This window comes from Pseudophryne corroboree, chromosome 4, assembly GCF_028390025.1.
Source record: "Pseudophryne corroboree isolate aPseCor3 chromosome 4, aPseCor3.hap2, whole genome shotgun sequence".
Taxonomy (NCBI): Eukaryota; Metazoa; Chordata; class Amphibia; order Anura; family Myobatrachidae; genus Pseudophryne; species Pseudophryne corroboree.
In genome coordinates this window covers 841,754,592-841,765,207 of record NC_086447.1, presented here as the reverse complement: position 1 = coordinate 841,765,207, position 10,616 = coordinate 841,754,592, and positions in this window count along the sequence as shown.

Below are 10,616 nucleotides of genomic sequence, written 5' to 3'. Positions count from 1 at the left end.
TATGTACTCCTGGCTCCTGCTATAACCTATAACTGGCACTGCAGTGCTCCCCAGTCTCCCCCACAATTATAAGCTGTGTGAGCTGAGCACAGTCAGATATATATACATAGATGATGCAGCACACTGGGCTGAGCAGTGCACACAGATATGGTATGTGACTGAGTCACTGTGTGTATCGTTTTTTTCAGGCAGAGAACGGATATATTAAATAAAACTGCACTGTCTGGTGGTCACTGTGGTCAGTCACTAGTAAACTCTGCACTCTCTACACTTCTACAGTACTCCTAAGCTCCAGTAAATCAGGTCAATCTCTCTCTCTCTCTTCTAATCTAAATGGAGAGGACGCCAGCCACGTCCTCTCCCTATCAATCTCAATGCACGTGTGAAAATGGCGGCGACGCGCGGCTCCTTATATAGAATCCGAGTCTCGCGAGAATCCGACAGCGTCATGATGACGTTCGGGCGCGCTCGGGTTAACCGAGCAAGGCGGGAGGATCCGAGTCTGCTCGGACCCGTGAAAAAAACCATGAAGTTCGGGCGGGTTCGGATTCAGAGAAACCGAACCCGCTCATCTCTAGTCCCTGTCAGCGAGGCACTTTTTTCAGTGCCGCTTTCCCACTGTTTTTCAATGGGCATTTAAAGCCCAGTGCTAGGCTCCGCCCCCCGCTCTCTCCCCGTTCCTATTACGTATGGGAGGCACTGCTATCAGTGCCTCCCAAAGTCATTTTATACAATAAAAAATATGGCATTGCATCAAGAAGATACTTATGACATGAATATGTGTCATAAGTATCTTCTATGTATTATTTTACTAATTAATCACAGGGGAGGCACTGCCTCCCCTGTCTCCCCTTACTGCACGTCCCTGGCGCCAGGATCCCGACAGCTGGCAAACTGAAGACCACCCGGTCTATATTATAGTAAAATATACAGGTCTATATTATAGTGAAATATATAGGTCTATTTTATAGTAAAATATACAGGTCTATATTATAGTGAAATATGCAGGTCTATATTATTGTGAAATATTATAGAGATGTGCGGCGGGTACTTTTCGTGTTTTGTGTTTTGGTTTTGGGTCTGGATCCCCGCTAGTGTTTTGGATCTGGATAGGTTTTGCAAAAACCACCCTTTCGGGTTTTGGTTTTGGTTTTGGATCTTGATGATTTTTTGAGAAAAAAAAAATTGCTAAAATCACAGAATTTGGGGGTAATTTTGATCCTACGGTATTATTAATCTCAATAACATTAATTTCTACTCATTTCCAGTCTATTCTGAACACCTCACAATATTGTTTTTAGGCCTAAAAGTTGCACCGAGGTAGCTGTATGACTAAGCTAAGCGACACAAGTGTGCGGCACAAACACCTGGCCCATCTAGGAGTGGCACTGCAGTGTCAGACAGGATGGCACTTAAAAAAAAAACTAGTCCCCAAACAGCACATTATGCAAAGAAGAAAAAGAGGTGCAATGAGGTAGCTGTATGACTAAGCTAAGTGACACAAATGTGCGGCACAAACACCTGGCCAATCTAGGAGTGGCACTGCAGTCCCACTGTACTAATGGCGGATACCGGACCCCAGTGTCGAACTGGGGCATGAAGGGCCCACTGGGGGAATGCAGTGATAGGGCCCATACTTAAGGGTGTAACCAGCCTACAAAGGGGGTGTGGCCAGCCTCCACAGAGGCATGAAATACACAATAGTCTAGTGCAGTGTAATGCAACATATCTACCATGTATAATACAAGTGCACAGTCTGGAACCTGATTCCTAGAGGAAGGAGTGGGCACTCAGGCAGTGGGGCCTACCGGTGGTTTCCCTGGTACCCCTGTGGGCCAGTCCGACCCTGCCGGACGCACGTCTAACACCAACATAGCTGTTAAGGCCTCAGTTATCCACTTTGCAACAGGATGACTGCTGTCATATTTCATCTTCCTCGCAAAGGACTGTTGGACAGTTATTTGCTTAGTTGAAGTAGTACAAGTGGTCTTCCGACTTCCCCTCTGGGATGACGATCGACTCCCAGCAGCAACAACAGCATCGGCAACTTGAGGAAGTGGTTCTTGATCTTTCCTTATTTTATCCTCCAATTTTTTGTTCTCCATTATTTTTCTGGAGTTATATAACAAAATGGGACAGGAGAGTGTACCTCTACACCACACAGGGCAAACCGTGTAAAAATTATTTGGATTATATATTAATAACCCCTTTATTTGATATCCGGACTCCAGGTCGACAACAAAAAGGTCAACACACCTTAGGTCGACGCCAGTTGGTCGACAAACCTTAGGTCGACATGGAAAAAGGTCGACATGAGTTTTTCACAATTTTTTCCTTTTTCCATGTCGACCTTGTTCCTGTTGACCTTTTGTCCATGTCGACCTAAGGTGTGTTGACCAATTGGCATCGACCTAAGGTGTGTCGACCTTTTTGTTGTCGACCTGGAGTCCCAGACCCCTTTATTTGGAGTAAATAATATACAGCACAGGATAGCACCACTGAACTTATATGGCAGCACCACTGCACTGGACTTATACGGCAGTACTACTGGACTGGACTTATATGGCAGTATCACTGGACTTATATGGCAGTACCACTGGACTTATGTGGCAGTACCACTGGACTTATATGGCAGTACCACTGGACTTATACAGCAGTATCACTGGACTGGACTTATACGGCAGTACCACCGGACTTATATGGCAGTACCACTGGACTTATATGGCAGTATCACTGGACTGGATTTATACGGCAGTACCACTGGATTTATACGGCACTACCACTGGACATATACGGCAGTACCACTGGACATATACGGCAGTACCGCTGGACTTATACGGCCGTATCACTGGACTTATACAGCAGTACCACTGGACTGGATTTATACGGCAGTACCACTGGACTTATACAGCAGTATCACTGTAATTATATGGCAGTACCACTACTGGACTTAAATGGCAGTACCACTGGACTGGATTTATACGGCAGTACCACTGGACTTATACAGCAGTATCACTGGAATTATATGGCAGTACCACTGGACTTATACGGCAGTACCACTGGACTGGATTTATATGGTAGTACCACTGGACTTATATGGCAGTACCACTGGACTTATACGGCAGTACCACTGGACTTATACTGCAGTACCACTGGACTGGATTTATACGACAGGACCACTGGATTTATACGGCAGTACCACTGGACATATATGGCAGCATCACTGGACTGGATTTATACGGCAGTGCCACTGGACTTATACGGCAGTATCACTGGAATTATATAGCAGTACCACTGGACTGGATTTATATGGCAGTATCACTGGTCTTATACGGCAGTACCACTGCACTTATGTGGCAATATCACTGGACATATATGGCATTACCACTGGACTTATACGGCAGCACCACTGGACATATACGGCAGTACCACCGAACTGGATTTCTACAGCAGTACCACTGGATTTATGCGGCAGTACCACTGGGCATATACTGCAGTATCACTGGACTTATACGGAAGTACCACTGGATGTATATAACAATATCACTGAACTGGATTTATACAGCAGCACCACTGGACTTATACGGCAGTACCACTGGACGTATACGGCAGTACCACTGGACTTATACGGCAGTACCACTGGACTTATACGGCAGTACCACTGGACTTATACGGCAGTACCACTGGACTTATACAGCAGTACCACTGGATTTATATGGCAGTACCACTGGACTTATAAGGCAGTACCACTGGACTGGATTTATACGGCAGTACCACTGGACTGGATTTATACGGCAATACCACTGGACATATATGGCAGTATCACTGGACTTATACAGCAGCACAGGGACACCACCACTAGACTGATGAAGGACAACACAGCACCACTGCAATGGACTGGACTTATACAGCAGCACTGGACATACAGTATGGCAGCAGAGGACACCACCACTGTGACTGGACTGATGCAGCACAAGACATCACTGGAATGACACGCATAAGACAGAGCAGGTCGTCACACCACTTTCCCGCACAGACAGACACTGAGGAGACATGTCCTCTCGCTAAACTCTCCAGGACTGAAGTGAAAATGGCGACGATGCGCGAGTCTTTATATGGAAACCAAAACCCGCGACAATGCGACAGCGGGATGATGACGTTTTGCCTCGTTCTAGTTTCCGAGTCGGGCGGGAAAACCCGAGCCGGACTCGGGTCCTGGCTCGGGACGTGATATTCGGTAGGGTTCGGTTCTCAGAGAACTGAACCCGCTCATCTCTAGAAATATGCAGGTCTATATTATAGTAAAATATACAGTTCTATATTATAGTGAAATATACAGGTCTATATTATAGTAAAATATACAGGTCTATATTATAGTGAAATATACAGGTCTATTTTATATGCAGGTGTATATTATAGTGAAATATGCAGGTCTAATTAGATATACAGGTCTATATTATAGTGAAATATACGCTGTAACCTGTTATTTATAAGCGTGCTAGAAATCAGGAATACATTCTACAGCTTGTACTACAGCAATGAATAGTGCATTCAGTATCACTTCCCAGCAGAACTAAATGACAATACACCTGCTTTTTCATCTTTATGTTATAGTCGCAATCCCCCAGATCTGACATATACAGTAAGTAGCGTTGTGCTGAAATGTACATGTATAATCTCCCATGTTGCTCGGCAGAGCCTAACATAACATCCATTCATGGAGATGAACGTGCTGACAGGCAGAGGAGAGAATGACAGACATCTGACAGCGATGGCACACGTCTCCTCTCCCAACTGAAAAGCTGACAAGTAGATTGCACAAGACAGCCACTTACAGGTTACTCTGTCAGCTACTTGAATGTCTTGTCTTTTATCTGCCACCTTCCAAGGGTAGAAGCAGAGAATGCTTTACCCATTTCATGATCTGAGTCACATGACCAGGCATTGTCTCTTGTAAGACCCAGAACTTAGGAATTTATGCAGAACAATCCTTTAAAGGAAATGATACACTGGCTTTCCAGTCTGTACCATATACAGTAGACCATTATCTTATACTGAAATATATCACAGTTATTATCAGTGACATTATCGGTTCTAACAGTATGAATCATAAAAAGTATATTTTCAATACCTATTTTTCTTATACAATACATATATTGTACCAATAAAAAAAATTGTATATGCTTCTTAGAGACAGCCTTAAAATAACAATATAAAATTGTTGTCATTTATTAAGATGGTTCGGAAATGGCAGTTAGGTTTGGTCATTGAGGTCTAACTTAGAGATGTGCACTTGAAATTTTTCGGGTTTTGTGTTTTGGTTTTGGGTTCGGTTCCGCGGCCGTGTTTTGGGTTCGACCGCGTTTTGGCAAAACCTCACCGAATTTTTTTTGTCGGATTCGGGTGTGTTTTGGATTCGGGTGTTTTTTTTTTAAAACACTAAAAAACAGCTTAAATCATAGAATTTGGGGGTCATTTTGATCCCAAAGTATTATTAACCTCAAAAACCATAATTTACACTCATTTTCAGTCTATTCTGAATACCTCACACCTCACAATATTATTTTTAGTCCTAAAATTTGCACCTAGGTCGCTGGATGACTAAGCTAAGCGACCCTAGTGGCCGACACAAACACCGGGCCCATCTAGGAGTGGCACTGCAGTGTCACGCAGGATGTCCCTTCCAAAAAACCCTCCCCAAACAGCACATGACGCAAAGAAAAAAAGAGGCGCAATGAGGTAGCTGTGTGAGTAAGATAAGCGACCCTAGTGGCCGACACAAACACCGGGCCCATCTAGGAGTGGCACTGCAGTGTCACGCAGGATGTCCCTTCCAAAAAACCCTCCCCAAACAGCACATGACGCAAAGAAAAAAAGAGGCGCAATGAGGTAGCTGTGTGAGTAAGATAAGCGACCCTAGTGGCCGACACAAACACCGGGCCCATCTAGGAGTGGCACTGCAGTGTCACGCAGGATGTCCCTTCCAAAAAACCCTCCCCAAACAGCACATGACGCAAAGAAAAAAAGAGGCGCAATGAGGTAGCTGTTTGAGTAAGATAAGCGACCCTAGTGGCCGACACAAACACCGGGCCCATCTAGGAGTGGCACTGCAGTGTCACGCAGGATGTCCCTTCCAAAAAACCCTCCCCAAACAGCACATGACGCAAAGAAAAAAAGAGGCGCAATGAGGTAGCTGTGTGAGTAAGATAAGCGACCCTAGTGGCCGACACAAACACCGGGCCCATCTAGGAGTGGCACTGCAGTGTCACGCAGGATGTCCCTTCCAAAAAAACCCTCCCCAAACAGCACATGACGCAAAGAAAAAAAGAGGCGCAATGAGATAGCTGTGTGAGTAAGATAAGCGACCCTAGTGGCCGACACAAACACCGGGCCCATCTAGGAGTGGCACTGCAGTGTCACGCAGGATGTCCCTTCCAAAAAACCCTCCCCAAACAGCACATGACGCAAAGAAAAAAAGAGGCGCAATGAGGTAGCTGTGTGAGTAAGATAAGCGACCCTAGTGGCCGACACAAACACCGGGCCCATCTAGGAGTGGCACTGCAGTGTCACGCAGGATGGCCCTTCCAAAAAACCCTCCCCAAACAGCACATGACGCAAAGAAAAAAAGAGGCGCAATGAGGTAGCTGTGTGAGTAAGATAAGCGACCCTAGTGGCCGACACAAACACCGGGCCCATCTAGGAGTGGCACTGCAGTGTCACGCAGGATGTCCCTTCCAAAAAACCCTCCCCAAACAGCACATGACGCAAAGAAAAAAAGAGGCGCAATGAGGTAGCTGTGTGAGTAAGATAAGCGACCCTAGTGGCCGACACAAACACCGGGCCCATCTAGGAGTGTCACTGCAGTGTCACGCAGGATGGCCCTTCCAGAAAACCCTCCCCAAACAGCACATGACGCAAAGAAAAAAAGAGGCGCAATGAGGTAGCTGTGTGAGTAAGATAAGCGACCCTAGTGGCCGACACAAACACCGGGCCCATCTAGGAGTGGCACTGCAGTGTCACGCAGGATGTCCCTTCCAAAAAACCCTCCCCAAACAGCACATGACGCAAAGAAAAAAAGAGGCGCAATGAGGTAGCTGTGTGAGTAAGATAAGCGACCCTAGTGGCCGACACCAAACACCGGGCCCATCTAGGAGTGGCACTGCAGTGTCACGCAGGATGGCCCTTCCAAAAAACCCTCCCCAAACAGCACATGACGCAAAGAAAAAAAGAGGCGCAATGAGGTAGCTGTGTGAGTAAGATAAGCGACCCTAGTGGCCGACACAAACACCGGGCCCATCTAGGAGTGGCACTGCAGTGTCACGCAGGATGGCCCTTCCAAAAAACCCTCCCCAAACAGCACATGACGCAAAGAAAAAAAGAGGCGCAATGAGGTAGCTGTGTGAGTAAGATAAGCGACCCTAGTGGCCGACACAAACACCGGGCCCATCTAGGAGTGGCACTGCAGTGTCACGCAGGATGGCCCTTCCAAAAAACATTCCACAAACAGCACATGACGCAAAGAAAAATTAAAGAAAAAAGAGGTGCAAGATGGAATTGTCCTTGGGCCCTCCCACCCACCCTTATGTTGTATAAACAGGACATGCACACTTTAACCAACCCATCATTTCAGTGACAGGGTCTGCCACACGACTGTGACTGAAATGACGGGTTGGTTTGGACCCCCACCAAAAAAGAAGCAATTAATCTCTCCTTGCACAAACTGGCTCTACAGAGGCAAGATGTCCACCTCATCATCATCCTCCGATATATCACCGTGTACATCCCCCTCCTCACAGATTATCAATTCGTCCCCACTGGAATCCACCATCTCAGCTCCCTGTGTACTTTGTGGAGGCAATTGCTGCTGGTCAATGTCTCCACGGAGGAATTGATTATAATTCATTTTAATGAACATCATCTTCCCCACATTTTCTGGATGTAACCTCGTACGCCGATTGCTGACAAGGTGAGCGGCGGCACTAAACACTCTTTCGGAGTACACACTTGTGGGAGGGCAACTTAGGTAGAATAAAGCCAGTTTGTGCAAGGGCCTCCAAATTGCCTCTTTTTCCTGCCAGTATAAGTACGGACTGTGTGACGTGCCTACTTGGATGCGGTCACTCATATAATCCTCCACCATTCTTTCAATGTTGAGAGAATCATATGCAGTGACAGTAGACGACATGTCCGTAATCGTTGTCAGGTCCTTCAGTCCGGACCAGATGTCAGCATCAGCAGTCGCTCCAGACTGCCCTGCATCACCGCCAGCGGGTGGGCTCGGAATTCTGAGCCTTTTCCTCGCACCCCCAGTTGCGGGAGAATGTGAAGGAGGAGATGTTGACAGGTCGCGTTCCGCTTGACTTGACAATTTTCTCACCAGCAGGTCTTTGAACCCCAGCAGACTTGTGTCTGCCGGAAAGAGAGATCCAAGGTAGGCTTTAAATCTAGGATCGAGCACGGTGGCCAAAATGTAGTGCTCTGATTTCAACAGATTGACCACCCGTGAATCCTTGTTAAGCGAATTAAGGGCTCCATCCACAAGTCCCACATGCCTAGCGGAATCGCTCCGTGTTAGCTCCTCCTTCAATGTCTCCAGCTTCTTCTGCAAAAGCCTGATGAGGGGAATGACCTGACTCAGGCTGGCAGTGTCTGAACTGACTTCACGTGTGGCAAGTTCAAAGGGCATCAGAACCTTGCACAACGTTGAAATCATTCTCCACTGCGCTTGAGACAGGTGCATTCCACCTCCTATATCGTGCTCAATTGTATAGGCTTGAATGGCCTTTTGCTGCTCCTCCAACCTCTGAAGCATATAGAGCAGGGGTGGCCAACCAGTCAGAGACAAAGAGCCAACAAATCTTGTTAGGTACGTCAAAGAGCCGACATCAATCCGAAGGCGCGTGTGCAAAAATGGGATGTGACCTTGTGCCTGCTAGGCCACACCCCTGGTATAAAATACAATGAAAATGCCAGATCCACATAAAATACATTTTAAAGCCAGAATCAACATAAAATACATTGGAAAAGACACTTCCACATAAAATAATTTAAAAATCCAGATCCACATAAAATATATTGAAAAAGCCATATCCACATAATACACTTCAGCTCCTCCATGTGTCTCTCCATCCAGCACCCTCCTGTGTCACTCCAGTCAGCTCCCCCATTATGTCTCTCCTACCAGGATCCTTCTGTGTCACTCCAGCCAGCTCCCCCTTGTGTCACTCCAGCCCACCCTCATATGTCACTACAGCCCAGTATCTGGCTCCCTCAGTTTTCAGTCGCCGTAGTGCTGCTGTGTGTCTCGTTGGAGTGCACCAGTTTCCAGGATCTGTTGTGGTCAGGTGACTTTGAGTGCCGGGAGCCACATTTGAATAAAGAAAGAGCCGCATGCGGCTCAAGAGCCACAGGTTGGCCACGGCTGATATAGAGGGTTGAATTCCACCTCGTTACCACTTCTTGCTTCAGATGATGGCAGGGCAGGTTCAGTAGTTTTTGGTGGTGCTCCAGTCTTCTGTACATGGTGCCTGTACGCCGAAAGTGTCCCGCAATTCTTCTGGCCACCGACAGCATCTCTTGCACGCCCCTGTCGTTTTTTAAATAATTCTGCACCACCAAATTCAAGGTATGTGCAAAACATGGGACGTGCTGGAATTTGCCCATATTTAATGCACACACAATATTGCTGGCGTTGTCCGATGCCACAAATCCACAGGAGAGTCCAATTGGGGTAAGCCATTCCGCGATGATCTTCATCAGTTGCCGTAAGAGGTTTTCAGCTGTGTGCGTATTCTGGAAACCGGTGATACAAAGCGTAGCCTGCCTAGGAAAGAGTTGGCGTTTGCGAGATGCTGCTACTGGTGCCGCCGCTGCTGTTCTTGCGGCGGGAGTCCATACATCTACCCAGTGGGCTGTCACAGTCATATAGTCCTGACCCTGCCCTGCTCCACTTGTCCACATGTCCGTGGTTAAGTGGACATTGGGTACAGCTGCATTTTTTAGGACACTGGTGACTCTTTTTCTGAGGTCTGTGTACATTTTCGGTATCGCCTGCCTAGAGAAATGGAACCTAGATGGTATTTGGTACCGGGGACACAGTACCTCCAACAAGTCTCTAGTTGGCTCTGCAGTAATGATGGATACCGGAACCACGTTTCTCACCACCCAGGATGCCAAGGCCTCAGTTATCCGCTTTGCAGTAGGATGACTGCTGTGATATTTCATCTTCCTCGCAAAGGACTGTTGGACAGTCAATTGCTTGGTGGAAGTAGTAAAAGTGGTCTTACGACTTCCCCTCTGGGATGACCATCGACTCCCAGCAGCAACAACAGCAGCGCCAGCAGCAGTAGGCGTTACACGCAAGGATGCATCGGAGGAATCCCAGGCAGGAGAGGAATCGTCAGAATTGCCAGTGACATGGCCTGCAGGACTATTGGCATTCCTGGGGAAGGAGGAAATTGACACTGAGGGAGTTGGTGGGGTGGTTTGCGTGAGCTTGGTTACAAGAGGAAGGTATTTACTGGTCAGTGGACTGCTTCCGCTGTCACCCAAAGTTTTTGAACTTGTCACTGACTTATTATGAATGCGCTGCAGGTGACGTATAAGGGAGGATGTTC